This window comes from Coccinella septempunctata, chromosome 3, assembly GCF_907165205.1.
Source record: "Coccinella septempunctata chromosome 3, icCocSept1.1, whole genome shotgun sequence".
Lineage (NCBI taxonomy): Eukaryota > Metazoa > Arthropoda > Insecta > Coleoptera > Coccinellidae > Coccinella > Coccinella septempunctata.
The window spans coordinates 36026604-36041969 of NC_058191.1; the positions used below are offsets into that span (position 1 = coordinate 36026604).

Sequence of the window (15366 nt, forward strand, 5' to 3'; positions counted from 1 at the left end):
ATCGGTATTAATCTTGTGAAGGTTACGTGCCTCCAGTTCTAAAACTGTAGATGAATTATAACATAAAAGCGTTTATGTTGGTCAGTCAATTTGCAGAAGTTCAAAAATTGAAAAACAAACCAGTAGTGTGATATGTACAGGGTGGGCAAAATTCGTTGTCTACTGAGGGGATCTCGAGAACTACAGCAGCTAGAAGAAAACGGATGACACATTCTCGAGCTCTTTTTTCATGACTAATCCAAATCTGAAAACAGAATCGTCCTATCATTTTGAGATTTCGAGTTTTAAACCCACCCACCCTGTACAGGGTGTACCAAATTTGATGTCCAATAAGGGGATCTCGCGAACTAGAATAGCTAGAGCAAAACCGTTAACACGTTTCCGAGCTCTTTTTCAGAGAAATAAAGAATGGCGAAAACCGAAATCTCCCAAGATTATTCGTTTCTGAGTTAACAGGAAAAAATGAGATTCTGACGATTTCGGAAAGTTCACATAACTTTTTTGTCTTTGAAGTTACAGATCTGATCTGAAACTTGAACCTTCTCAGCCACATTTTTTCATTTCGAATCATTAGGCGAACTTTCGTTTTTTTAAATCCGAACTTTTATTGAATTTGTTATTTTCGATTTGGAAAAAAACCTTTTGTCAGTAGGTTCTTCGTAAGTGCCTGAGAAGGTTCAAATTTCAGAACTGTAAGTTACGAGAACTTTTCAAAATCGTCAAAATCTCAACTTTTGCTAATAACTCAAAAACGAAGGATCTTAGGAGGCTACGGTTTTCGCCATTCTTTGTTTCTGTGAAAAAAAATCTCGGAAACACATGATTTGTTTTTCTCTAGCCCTTTTAGTTTCCGATATTACCTCACTAGACATCGAATTTGTGACACCCTGTACATAATGCATTATGATTAAATTCTCCGAATTCATTTTACCTCTCCTTCAAACCACCGTGGTCGACTCTTTACCTCAAAAAATGATAGAATGACAAAAAGTAATTTCTACATTATGAAACACACTTATAATTTTCTCTTTGATGAAGATGACATTAATAACGACTTCTTCATTGACATATAAGGCAGTCGCTGATTCACGACATCATCTTCTGCACTATGGTCGTTTCAAATGTTAAGTTCCGTAGAATAATAGAAGTGTGGGCATAAAAGATTCTCAAATACCAATGAAATCTACTGACCCTTGGTATGAAAATGGTTATACAAGGTCTTTGACCTGTATGTCAACAGTGTCCTGAGATCAAAAGAGATACTTTTCCCTCTTTAACATTTTTTTCCTTTCGGCAAGGTTGGAAAGATACAGGCTGTTGAAAATCCTTAAAAAATACAATTTTCAGTTGTATCTCACAAACGATTGCATCGAATGAAATGATTTTCGAAACAAAGCTTTTCATCGATGGTGATGAACCTTTTCCGAACACAAAATTCACCCAAATCTTCCTGTTTCTTCATCATGAACATTACCTACATACCAAAACTTAAAAGATAGTGGAACGCTCACTAAAGAATATTTGATCCATTTGGATAATAAAAGTATTTTTCGTATTTTCTCGTATATTGATATCCAAAAATAAAAATATCTGCGGAATTCCAAAATTGGCTACTTTGCCTAAATGCAACTCTGTTTAAATGATTCACAGAATTAAACTTGCTCGTGCTGACCCTTGGGCTTGGAGTGTTGACTGACCTTAACACATTACTTTTTTATTGTATTATGAACAATAATCATAATTGAACAAATGGAATGAAAAAAGTGAGTTTGGCTTGTTTTCCTAATATATGGTAGATTATTTCGAAGGTTAAAATGATATATTTAGTGCTTGGAAGCACTTCAGTGTCAGGGTTGGCATAGCGTATTATGAGAATTAAAATGCCTGGATCTTTTTATCTAGCCCGAAGCAGAAAAAATGGTTAAGGAAAAAAGTGTTTCTTTTAACCTCAGGAATCTACTTTTAAAATATAAGTACAAATCAAAGGTCATGATATGACTCGGCTGTACTCATAATTCCTGCATGTGAATACTATTGTGTTAGAATTTAGATAGCTCGATATTCAAAGTATCTGGGCAAATCCGTTAAATTTCCAGATAAGCCTGGGTTCCACTCTCAAATTTACCCATACGAAAAACACACGCTGTAGAGGTTCCCAAGCACACACGTCATGCCGAGTAAGTTATGGCCGAACAAATTTTCCTCCGCATCCTTTAACAAAGTCATTCCATTCTCGATAAAAATCGAAGCAGCAGCTCTCTCCCAGCCAATCGGGTGATCTGGACATTGCTGCCGACCTCTCTGCTCTGTGTTAATGAGAAAAAGAACGTGCGATAGCCGGAAGATTTAGATCTGCGTTATGCACAACTGCACGCAGTGCTCCAGAGCGCTTTTCTGTACTATCAGGGCATGTTCTGGCTCTGTGATTGTATCAATGCAGTATTTATTCGGTAGCCAGGCAGGCTGTATCTCTATCTTGAAGTATGGTTCGCAGAGACGGAACGCTATTATTCTTCGACGGGTTACGAAAGATTTTGGAGGATTGTTATAGTCGGAATGACATAAAGAAGTTACTTCTTGAATTTCCGGAATATAAATCAACTGGAAGATTCGTCAGATATGAAAACTGAAATGGTACAGCTACAAAAGAAAATATAACTCTATTGAAGGACTCATGATATCAAACATTAACGAATCATTGCAATCATAAGTCGTTCCAAATCAAAATAATAATAAAACAATAGAAGTGTGAAACTATGGTCAATTCCACCAGCTTGAACTTCCCCCTAACGTTATGAGTTTTTCAAATCTAAAAATACAAATTTAAGGATGCAATAGTAACAATAACACGAGTTAGTGACAAAAGTAAAATAATCAATATTACCTATGAGTATTCAACTCGAAAACAAGGCTTAATACTCAATGATATTACAGACAATAACAAGTTCTCAGGGATCGAAAACACAATCTCAATACCCATCAGAGTAATCAGCTCTTAACAATGTACGAAGTTTACTATTGCTTCTTGGTTCTCGATCACACATCAAAATTCGAGAGGAAAACTTCTCTTATGAAAACTATCTTTCCCCAAGCTATCATATGTTTTCTTCCTTCCAAGATTGCTTATAATGTTGGAGGGATATATCCAACTTTAATTTTGCTCTGTAGATGACGTAATTATGATGTGATATTTTTGTGAGAGACGCGACAAAGTAGGTATTTTCTTCACAACCTTACGTGGTGGCAGCAGAAAGTTATTACTTGGGGATCAAGAGAAATGGGGGATGAGTTATTGAAGTTCAACCAGGGACGTACTCGAAGTAATTTCATAGCAATGTCTCGGATGCTACCAAGAATATATTTAATTTCTCATCACATCGATAATACTCTATTATATGCTATCATTAATCATAGTCTCAGAGTTTACCACATCTTCCCAACATAAATAGGGCGTTCCATCAAAAGAAATGTCACTGAGTAGTGCAAACATACAAACTAGCTTAAAAGAACTCGTAAAATGTATTTAATTTCCAAGACAGAATTATCTAATCCCAACTAAAACAATTCCGTTTCAATAAAATCAGTTTACTGAATTCTGATAAAAAAACCAAGCATTAAATCATGTTAAAGTTAACAGTCAAATGAAAAAAATACTGGGTTCATTCATTCTCATTTCTGTAGTCCAGAGGGCATAGGAAAATGCGACCTTTCCTAGCTTGTATCAAATCAGAATAGAAGATGTTTATAGAAATTCAGAGCAACAATAATACTGTACGAAAGAGGAAGTAACGAAACTCTTATTCATCTGAAAAATATGAGTGCTGTTCCGGTTCTGCATAACCTAGTTCTCTCACTTATCTCCAAACTTTTCTATTCGAGTTTTATGTGTCCAACTAAGCGCTTAATACAGATTGGCAAACTTGTTATGTAACGTTGGTTTCAGTAACCATAAAGTAGACAGACTTTAATTGATGCATGAAGATTTATCCTAGTTTGTCCATAACATAATCATGTCAGGTTGAAATAATATAAATGCAATCTCAGAACTACCTTCAATGTAGCATGTAAAAGAAACCAACTTGTAGAAATTACATTTTATTGACGAAATTAATAAAAAATATTGGCTAGAATTAAGACACTTCAGTTCCTGACCTCTTGTCAGATTGTAAAACAGTGCTGAACTCCATCTTGTTGTGAGAATAAATAATTATATACTCTGAAGTCAACTCCCTCTGGATTTCGAGACCTATTTTTTTACTGCCCGAATACGAGGCCATAACATCACAAAATCACAACAATATCCCAAGACCGCAAGCGATATTTTTTCTAATAGACCATAAAGCAGCAAATTTAATACACAGTGACAACTCCAGCTGTTCAAAAATCCTGTTCGAGATCGAAAAATGTAACATAAATAACGAAATATGAATATGTCTAGTTTAATAGTCGCGTAGAGAGCTTAAAGAACGACAAAAATAAGCCAATAGGTCGTGCCACATAACTCACCGGGTTCTGTAAACACCGACTTTTGTTTTAGTAGTTTTGAGTTAGTGGGGTGTCTTTTCGGCGATAATATAAATTCTATTTTCACCTCGTTCACCGTTTCTACCTAACGTCTAAAAAAACACCACCATAATTCAAGAACCCGGTTGAAATTATTGCAGGATACTCCCGAACTTAAAAGGGCCATTAGCGACGTCATAAAAAAATGCAAGTGTCGAAATTAGGAAATCTTGATAGCGATGAGTTTTTCGAATCAGGTATACCTACGTGAATTGATAACGTATGGTAGACAAATCCTCGAAATTATGTTACGATTTCCCATCGGAGTCCAGGATTGTGGCATACATAAACAGCTATAGGGAGATTGTAAAACTGTCACTTGAATGGTTTCCTCAACAGCTCGTAAAGAAATTGTCGGGCGTGAGTTAGCGTGCGGAAAACGGCACTTATCCAATTAAATGTGTATTTATAAGACAATATACGACCAGGAAGAGGAGGCCAATGGGAAAAATTCCCATTTAGTTTATGAGGAGTTTATTGTAGATAATTTTTTTTGGGTGGAAATTCTTGCAGTTGATGTTTTGCTTTCATTATTCATTTCTTCCAAGAAGATAGAGCAAAATCTGGAAATTCTTGGTATTCCGCATGTGGCCTGCTAGGTGTCCAGAACTTAATACCATTGAATACTCGAATACGCTTGGGAAGAGTTACAAAAAGCTTTGGACTCTCATCAACCACCTTCAAGAACTCAGACGGGTTTTATCGCAACTCTGGAGAGAAATTGATCAAGGTTACTTCAACACCATGATCGAAAGTAGTAGGCCTTGTAAGGCCGTGGTTGATGCTCGAGGAGGCCATACTGTTTACTGAATATTATTTTTTCTATTTTTTGGGAGAACTGATTTTGTACTACTACACTGAAAATAAATTTTCACCTGATTCTGTAAGATTTATGAAGGAAGGGAGGCTTTGACTCGTATAAAATTTCAACAGAGGTCAAAAGAAACCCTTTTTCTCTTTACCATTTTTTCCGAATCAGCTCGGACTGCAAGATACAGGCTGTTGAAACACCATAAAAAAATGTTATTTTTAGTTCCCACAAACGGTTTTAACGAATTTCGGAATATAGGTTTTCATTTATATAATCTTTTTCGAACACAAGATATCACTAACGTTCTGTCATTATGACAATTACGTACCATAAAAATACCGTAAAATTCAAAGAACCCAACTCTTGAAACTAAGTTGGCCGCTGTCTAATGAATATTTGAATGTTTTGTAAAAGTATTCCTCATATTTTCTCGTATAATGCGCCATTTTCGAGTAATTTGATATTCAAAAAAAATTAAAAAGTATCTATGACATTTGAAAAATTGGCTAGTTTGGCTGAATACAACTCTGTTTGAAAGATCTACAGATGTGTAGTGTCACAGATTTAACTAGTTATTCTGAAGGTAATTTTGTTTTTCCAGCTCATTGTGAAAAATTCAAATGGCTATATCTTTTTATCAGGGCCGAATCGGAAAATATGGTATAGGAAAAAATTGTTTCTTTTAACTTGACCTGTATAAGTGAGTTAACATTCAGTTACCTTCAAAATGACTAGCTAAATCTGTGACACTACACACTACACATCTGTAGATCTTTTAAACAGAGTTGTATTCAGCCAAACTAGCCAATTTTTCAAATGTCACAGATACTTTTTAATTTTTGAACATCAAATCATTCCACAACGGCGCATTATACGAAAAAATATGAAGAGTACTTTTATTTTACAAAACATTCAAATATTCATTAGAAAGCAGCCAACTTAATTTCGAGAGTTGGGTTCTTTGAATAGGGAATACTCCTTCTGAAAAAAATGATGTATTTTTTATGATATATCTTTGAAACTTTACATTTTGAAATAACCATTTCAACCGTTTCCCCCAAAAAAATTGTTTTGTACTTAAAAATCAAAAATAAAAATGGGTATTTAAAATTTAAAGCGTTTCTTTGCCATTGCACAAGTTGGCAACATCGACTGAAATATGCCTTGATAATAAAGGACAGCAAATACATTATCTTGATGAGATAGACAAAGATGGCTGTCTATGAAGTTTGCGACGAACGAGGAAGGTCGTAAAATTTTATGGGATTTTTATGACCGGTTGCAGTTGAAGCTCGCCAGTAAGTAGGCGCCTGTAGATCAACAGCTGTTATTTCATAAGCAAGCTGATCGGACATTGTTCTTTTCATTGTCTTCTATGCGTTGTTGTCAAATCGTGAACTCCGCACAAAGCGATTTAAATTTTAAAACCTCATATTTGAAGGATGATTTTGAATCTTTTCCGCGGTGAATTCGAAAAAATCATGAATGAAACTTATGATCATTCAGTTCAAACTTGCATATGCGGTGATAACCCAAATTGAGGATAATTCCCCATTTTTCGGTATTTTTATGGTACGCAATGGTCATAACGTGGAAACTGGAAGAAGTGGGTGATATCTTGTGTTCGAAAAATAACAAATAAATGAAAAACTATATTCCGAAATTAATTTCATTCGATAAAACCGTTTGTGAGAACTAAAAATAACATTTTTTATGGTTTTTCAATAGCCTGTATCTTGTAAACCGAGACGATTCTGAAAAAATGGTGTAGGAAAAGAGTGTTTTTTTTTTACCTCAAGAATCTACTGTTGAAATATTTGTACGAAGTCAAAGACTCAACCTGTATAAGTGAGTTGACATTCAGATTTCTGATATTTAAAAAATTGGCCAAAAAAAAGGAAACTTTCGAAAAAGAAGGTATAACGAACTGTCGAGGCACAGACACTCCCTGTCGATTGGTACTCATCTCTCAGGAGATGACAGTTTCATAAACATCTTTGAATTACCCACTAGATCAATTTTCCCACACCCTTGAGTGGTTCGGGTAATCGACGCCCTACTCTAATTGGGAAAATGCGATTTTTCCATCGTCCTGAAGATCTCCGACGGATCGCTATCTACACCATGACGCGATCTACGTCGCTAGGGCGATCATTTAAATCATGGAATTCCCAAGTGGCCGTAACCCGATTTCATTCGTTCCGTCGAATCCCTATCGCTCCCCGTCTCTTGTGCATTATCATCATGAATGTCAATTCGTGTCCCACACGAACTCCCTTTTGTGAACTCTTCCTTTTGTGTGCCCGGTCCAGGCTCTCGGAGGCTGCAGAAACGAGGTCTTGCATATCAACGAGGGCCCCGCCAAACGAGCTGAGATTTTAATGTTTTTATAATCACCCCGAAAGAGAGGCATCAATGCACCATCCATCCTAAAATGCTTTTAATATAATGCCCGGATTCTGATCTGGTCGTCGGTTCGGAGGGGAAGGAGGTTTTTTAAGAATTCATGCGATGGTAGTCAATTAAATCGTCATGGATCCATTCTTGGCTCTGGCTTTAAGGAGGATGGGTGCGGGCAACGTTTCTTGTGTCAATTTTTGATTTCTGCCTCAATATTTCGACATATCTAATGCATTTTTTTTGTTCAATATAAGTAGTGTAAGGTCAGGGTGTGTTAAAGGCTATACACAAAAATTCTTGATTCCTGAATCTTCGAATCTTTCATTCATTCATATAAAGGGAGTGCGAGGGGTTCAAATATCATATCAATCATATTATCCTAATTCTCCGTAGGTACCGAAGTAGGTACATAGTTTTTTTTTTAAAGATCCAACTCAAATTTCCACTTTTGATTATTTTTTCATTTTTTCCTGGGTTTGAGCGGACGTATTGTGAAAAAAAAATTGTTTCGTAAGTATCAAAGTGAGGAAAAACATGTGTCTTTCATTGAGCTTCCGAGATGGTATAACTGACTGTATTTTCAGCTTTTAATACATTATGAATTCGTATTACAATGAGTCTAGGCCTAGTTTAATGTGAACCTTGTTTTTAAAATTCCAAGTTTGCGCTGTGTCGAAAAATCAAATCCTTTCAGGAAAGGTTGAGAAGAGCAACTAAATAAATCATATTTCAGATTGAGGTTCAGAGAGAATAGCCAAAACATTGAAAGAAAAATCTAATATATAAAATTCTCGTGTCATAGTTTTCGTTACCATACTCCTCCGAAACGGCTTGACCGATTTTGATGAAATTTTTTGTGCTTATCCGGTATCTATGAGAATCGGCCAACATCTATTTTTCATCCCCCTAAATGTTAGGGGTAGTCCACCCCTAAATTTTTTTTTGTATTTTTTAGACAAAATTTTTAATTTCTATTTTTTTATGATACAACATACAAAAATACATACAATCCTCAATTTTCACCCTTCTACGATCAACCCTTATTTTTTAATAGTCATTTTAGTAATTTAATCATTAGGAAATTATTTATATGGCAAAACAACGTTTGCCGGGTCAGCTATTTATGAGAATCGGCCAAAATCTATTTTTCATCCCCCTAAATGTTAGGGGTAGTCCACCCCTAAATTTTTTTTTTTATTTTTTAGACAGAATTTTTAATTTCTATTTTTTTATGATACAACATACAAAAATACATACAATCCTCAATTTTCACCCTTCTACGATCAACCCTTATTTTTTAATAGCCATTTTAGTAATTTCATCATTAGGAAATTATTTATATGGCAAAACAACGTTTGCCGGGTCAGCTATCTATGAGAATCGGCCAACATCTATTTTTCATCCCCCTAAATGTCCACCTCTAAATTTTTTTTTTATTTTTTAGACCAAATTTTTAATTTCTATTTTTTTATGATACAACATGGAAATTATTTATATGGCAGAACAACGCTTTTACGGGTCAGCTAGTCTTATCTAAATATTGAACTGATGCACTAAGATTCCCACGTTAAAAAAGGTAGATACTCCTCTGTCTCGATTAATTAATTGAGTTATTTGAAGTATGATTTGTAATGGTAAGAGAGAACGTTTCTTTTCGAATCAAATGCTCGAAGAAAAAATTCCTCACCGAAAAATGCTGCAATGTTTTCTGCAAAGTAGTTGTAAAACATCAAAATATTCGCGAAAGCATAGTGTCGGTCGATGCAAAACACCTACAACTATTGAATTCCACCGTATCGTATTTTATTAATTATATCTCCACGTGCGAACTGTACACAGCAACTCAATTAGCTACCTCACATAGACTTTAAATTCATCGAACTGCCTAGTTCTACTCCCTCGCGATAGCTGCTTTGGCGGCCTTGATTAGAAATGCATTATTCAAACAATTACAAGATAAAGAGACAAATTGTGCCAGCGGACAGGAGAGACTAAATTATGTCTCTTCGCAGAGACTGCCACTGGCAACAATGAGAGCAAGACCACTTCGTGCGTGCGTTACTGGAAGATTCGTATTCAGTGGCGCTTAGCAGGTTGTACCGGAGATTTCTGCATTGATAAGCGGCAGTTGCTCGATTCCAGTTTACTTGAAGGCGCTCTTACACCGACCTTTGTATCTTTGGTTCGGTAAAAAGATTTATTTTCGAGAAAAAACGTCCTCGCAAAATAAATTGATTCTTTATTGATCTAACTTGTTTTTCCAAAGCTCTCAAGTAAACTCTTAGTGCCAGATCTTGAAAAGAGGAGCAATGTTTATAGTTGGGAGCCCAAGAGGTGAATTCTGGATTTAGTCGAGCGTGTCAGATTAATGAAAGGGCAGATTCCTCGAATCCTTAGAGTACATAGCTTACCAAAAATCAGATCTGTATACAGGGTTAGAACTATTCAGAGGCTGACTATAGGAATATAGAGAACCGTTAAAAATGAAGGGTGGCTTAAATTACAAAAAAGTAGTACACCAGTATAATCGCTTTATAGAATTATGACTACAAACCAAATTTCGTGTAGTTATCTCCAAAAACAAATGAATTATGAAGCAAAAATGATAATCTTGATTCTCAATTTTTTCGAGATAACTCAGGAACCATCAGAGATTTTGTTCACACCCACCCACTCATCCTTGAATAACGCAACTTTTCCGTAATTTAAGCTACCCTGTATTTCTAACGGTTTTCGATATCCCTGTAGTCCCCCTTCTAAATAGTTCTAACCCTGTACAGGGTGGGCATAATTCGTTTTCTACTGAGAGGATCTCCAGAACTATAGCAGCTGGAAGACACATTTCCGAGTTCATTTTGGGAGAAACAAAGAATGGTGAAAACCGCAGCCTCCTACGATACTTCGTTTTTGAGATTGACAATTTCGTAAAGTTCTCATAACTTTTTTGTTTTTGAAGTTACAAATCTGAAACTTTAACCTTCTACAGGCACTTTTTCACGTAGAATCCACTGATGAGCTCAAAATATTTTTTCATTCGGAATCATTTGGTGAACTTTAATTTTTTTAAATGCGAACTTTTATTGAATTTGTTATTTTTGAATTGGAAAGAAATCTTTCGTCAGTAGATTCTACGTATGAAAGTGCCTAAGAAGGTTCAAGATTCAGATCTGTAACTTCGAAGACAAAAAAGTTATGAGAACTTTTCGGAATCGTCAAAATCTCAATTTTTGCTTATAACTCGAAATCTAAAAATGATCGGCCGATTCGTTTTTCAGATTTGGATTAGTCATGAAAAAAGAGCTAGAAAATGTGTCATCTGTTTTCTTCTAGCTGCTACAGTTCTCGAGATCCCCTCAGTAGACAACGAATTTTGCCCACCCTGTACTTATAAGGAGGATTTGTCTAGGACAGAGCCTGACTGAATACTGCAAAAAAATGATCATTGTACATGCACGAGCATGTCAAATTGAGATGTATGTGGTTAATTGCATGTTGAAAAATAATCATTCTAATAATCTGGCAATTTGAGGCTGACAAAAATGTGTGGGGGGCGCCAAATTTGCAAAAAAAAGTCCAGTGTACATTCTCGAGCGCGGTGACTTTTTTCAAGCTAATCATCCAATAATAACGGAAAAAATATATTCTGACAGTTTCAGCAAGCCAAAACAATGAAAATTTGACATGGAGGTCAGTAAAATCTGTTTCTTTGAATTATCTCCTCTCCTGCGCTTCAAATCGTTTTCGCATTCATCATAAAAGTTGTAGAGCATTACATTTTCTACAAATTTTGTTCGGAGCAATTTTTTCTACGTTTGAACGTTTTTGAGATATATAACGATGAATGTACATTAGACTGGGTTTCTGCTTTGACCTTGCCCTTTCGCATGTATGGCTTAGCTCCTCGCTCTCATCACCCTCTAGCTCAAAAACGGTTTATAGTATGTTGAATTGCTTCACACAAAAGTGAACTTTATTGTCTACAACTTTCATAATGATTACAAAAACGATTAGAGGTACAAGAAGGGAGATATTTAAAAAAAATGCATTGTTATTATCTTCAAAGTCCACTAGGTCTCCACGAAGCTGAGTAAATGCCGATTCAGCATCGTGGGCTCCCCAACTATCATAATCAGTTACGTTGTTCTTGGCCAATGTTGAAATATACTGAGAACTCGGTATAGCTCTCAATCGACAAATCGAACAGAACTTCCAGCTTGAAACACAAACCCCCAATAACGTTCTCTCATAATCTTCATCCTTGCCTTAGCTCATATTCCATTTTCATTAATCTGTAACACCACACAGACACCCATCTCTTTCAGCCCTCATTCCGCAGCATAATAACAGCTCTCCCAATGAAAATAACCCCAACGCACACAATGTAATCTCCAAAAGGTGACGGAACATAATACAACCTCATCCGCAAAGTTACACAATCCCCACAAAACCAAGATTTGTATGCTAATCCCCCTTCAGAAGCACAATTATTACAGAGCGGTAGTGCGGCGGGAGCTAGCGCTGAAGAGCAATAACAGTTCTAATCCTTCTGTCGATGGAGATGACACCTTATGATCGGGTATTGAGGGAGTCACAATGGAAACGGGCAAACAATTTGTCGGGGTATCGATCTTGCTGATATTGAAATTGAATGAGAAACCTTTTCCGGATGGGGGGCTCTAGCGGAGATTGTACAGGCTGATTATGCTGCGGGATCTTCACATTCGTATGGATACTTTCTTGTACGCATGATAATTGATACTGGTCACCATTGAAATTGATCCTTTGATCGAATTTATTCTTCAAGGGATGTGTTTTGCTTCAGAATTAATTTTACTCGAGGTTCTTAGAACCCCCAAAGTATGAACTGGTTAAATGTTTCTTGACTTTGCATGGGCAGCAAGATAAGTATTTTTCTGGAGAAGCCTACCCAAAAACGTTGAATCCTTATGCCGGACTCAACAGAATCCTCTCAAGCGCTGTTCCAATAGGGGGCATGGCCACCCCTTTTAGAATTTGAGGGAAATATGAAATTTCGAGATTTATGACTATGCTCCATTCACTTTTATTTTAGCAGTCGTTGGCCATGGAAATTTGACACATTTCACTCTGTATAGTACGAAAATGTGGGGTTATGACGCTTGTCAAAACATTTTTGGGTTTTAAATCAACGCTTTGTTGACCGATCTACGTAAAAGTTTCTGTTCTTACGTATTTTATCACAATGTGATATCTCTTCGGAAAATATGTGACGAACATAATTGAAGTTTATACAAACTGATTGAAGGCATACCAAATCCAGTTATTTGCATGGAAAATACAAGAGATCAGTATAGTATCATAATATGCACAAGCTTGAGGAGAGTGAATGTTCGTTATCTTCTTTGGCTAAAGTTTGAAATCGTTACATCAGTCGTAGATTTCAAAAATATTAACCCGAAGATGAAATGCATATGATACAGTGGTTGGGAATGGGTATCTCCCGAAGGAATTAACAGATAATTACAAGAATGTTAAATTCTTCAACCTAAATCATCTTGCATCAATATAAGTGAAAGGAATTAAAGGAAGTTTCAAGTCAAGATCAACTTCACCTTTGAACAAAAATTTCACATGAATAAACAATTAGCAGGACAACTGGCGCTTATTTGTGGCTGTTCATCTTAATACATTGATATAATAATAATAATTAGGTATTTATTGGTACCTTAAGACATTTACAATGTACTTATTCTACGAAATTCAGTAAAAAATTCGTCAAGACCGAACAGTTACACCGAGCTCGATGAAATTTAGAAATTTATTACTACAAAAGATGTTCTTTCAGAATATGTGTAACATTTAACTCTACGATATCTACTGTCTTTACTAGCTCTGTCAAATAGCTTTTTAAAACTTCGTCGATCTTCACTCTGAAACCACAACTTCTCGTGACATACGAAGGGTATTATAAAAATATAATTTTCTACATGTGGAGGATAGTGCATCCAATTTTTTCATGAAACTCCTCGAGACTCCCTGTTTCTTCATATACGTTTTCAACATACTAAGGCTCAAGATGTTTCAAGACGTCACTCACATAATTTGAAGATCCACTATCAATAAGGTGTGTGTGTTGCTTGGAAAACCATCTCTTGCACCCTTTTATCTCCACAATTCAGGAACATTTAATAGATGTCGTTATTTCGAATTGTATGGGGATGGAGAATTTCTTACAGCACTTCCCAATTAACAGTCATTAATTAGAGGCTCTGCCCCTCCTCGCCTTTCTTCTGGTTTCGCCAAGTAATTTTCTTGGTTGAAAGTGCGAACCTCTTTCATTCGTGGTTTCTCTAATGAGATAAAACCGACATTAATTTCTACATTTAGAGAGACACAATGAATATATGGAAGCAACTCCAGTGCCTCCTCTGATTGTGAGCCCGCTATCATTCCGAACGCTCTAATTGGATGAAGGAATAATTATTCTCTTTCCTCTGTGCATGGAGCAGTGGCGTGGAAGGGCGAAATGGTCTTCACCGAGCCAGGGGACGTCTTCCTAATAAATAACGTTCGCAAAAAAATTCGTCCTGAAGTAGGCTATGGAATTTTGAAGGTTGATGTTATGTGACTGCACCTAATTTTTTCCTTGAATCATTTCATGTATATCGTAATTTTTCAGATAAAGTTACTAGCGTAGGTATCGATAAAGTTTCCTTCCAACATGTGAAAAGCATTAATATTGAATTGATGTGGCCGATACTTGATGAAAACACATAATAAAATTAAAAACAAAAATGGGTTTTTGAACTACGACACGTGTTTTGCTATCAAAATTGCAACATTCCTTAGAATAATAGAATGATCCCGCGTAAACAGGGAGGCAATGAATACAATAATAAGGATAAATTCAGATTGTCTTCGTTTTGGTTTCTATCTGGAGGGGATTGAATCGGACACCGTTTCATATTGGGTGGCGCTCTGGGTAAATGTATAGTACCCAGTAGCACGTGCCAATATTGAATAAAGTTCCATCAATTCCAAACGTTCTCCATCGGAGAAAAATGGTATGTTGCTCTGATGAGGTCAAATGAGACCGAACCCATGGTCAGCATCTGCTTTTCTTCGATGGAGCGTACTCCATTTAGGGCATTGACGGTGGCAAATTGGCTAGTTCAATTCAGATCGTAACACTTGTTGATATTCATATCGGCGGGTGGTATGCATCTGAATTTATTCTTATTATTACTTAGAATGTTTTTCTCAAAGTTGCTATTTTGTGTAGAAACCTTGACTAGTCCTTAGAGTAGTCAAGATTTCTACACCTGTGTATGCTCTAGCTCTAGCTTGTTCAATGTAACTATTGGACCATTCATCAAAATTCATTTCAGCTATGAAAGAATAAATGGTAATTCCTTCTCTATAAGTGGTGTCTCGATAAAAATTGTTTCTATTGTTGGCTGATCTTTCGAAAGATCGATAATTTACAGTGACCTTGGGATACACAATCCTGAAACATTTCTTGAATATTTTCATCTGCCATTTATTTCCTCTATCTGAAGTAGGATTCAATAATAAATCCTATTTACATGTCGCGTCTCTGAAAACCGTCTTGC

At 36.1% G+C, this 15366-nt stretch overlaps 1 protein-coding gene across 4 annotated transcripts in view; it reads left to right on the top strand.

Moving 5' to 3' along the window:
* Positions 1-15366, top strand: part of LOC123309331 (transcription factor SOX-13) — a 345241-nt gene that overhangs the window by 164591 nt on the left and 165284 nt on the right. The gene's annotated exons all lie outside the window — the stretch shown is intronic.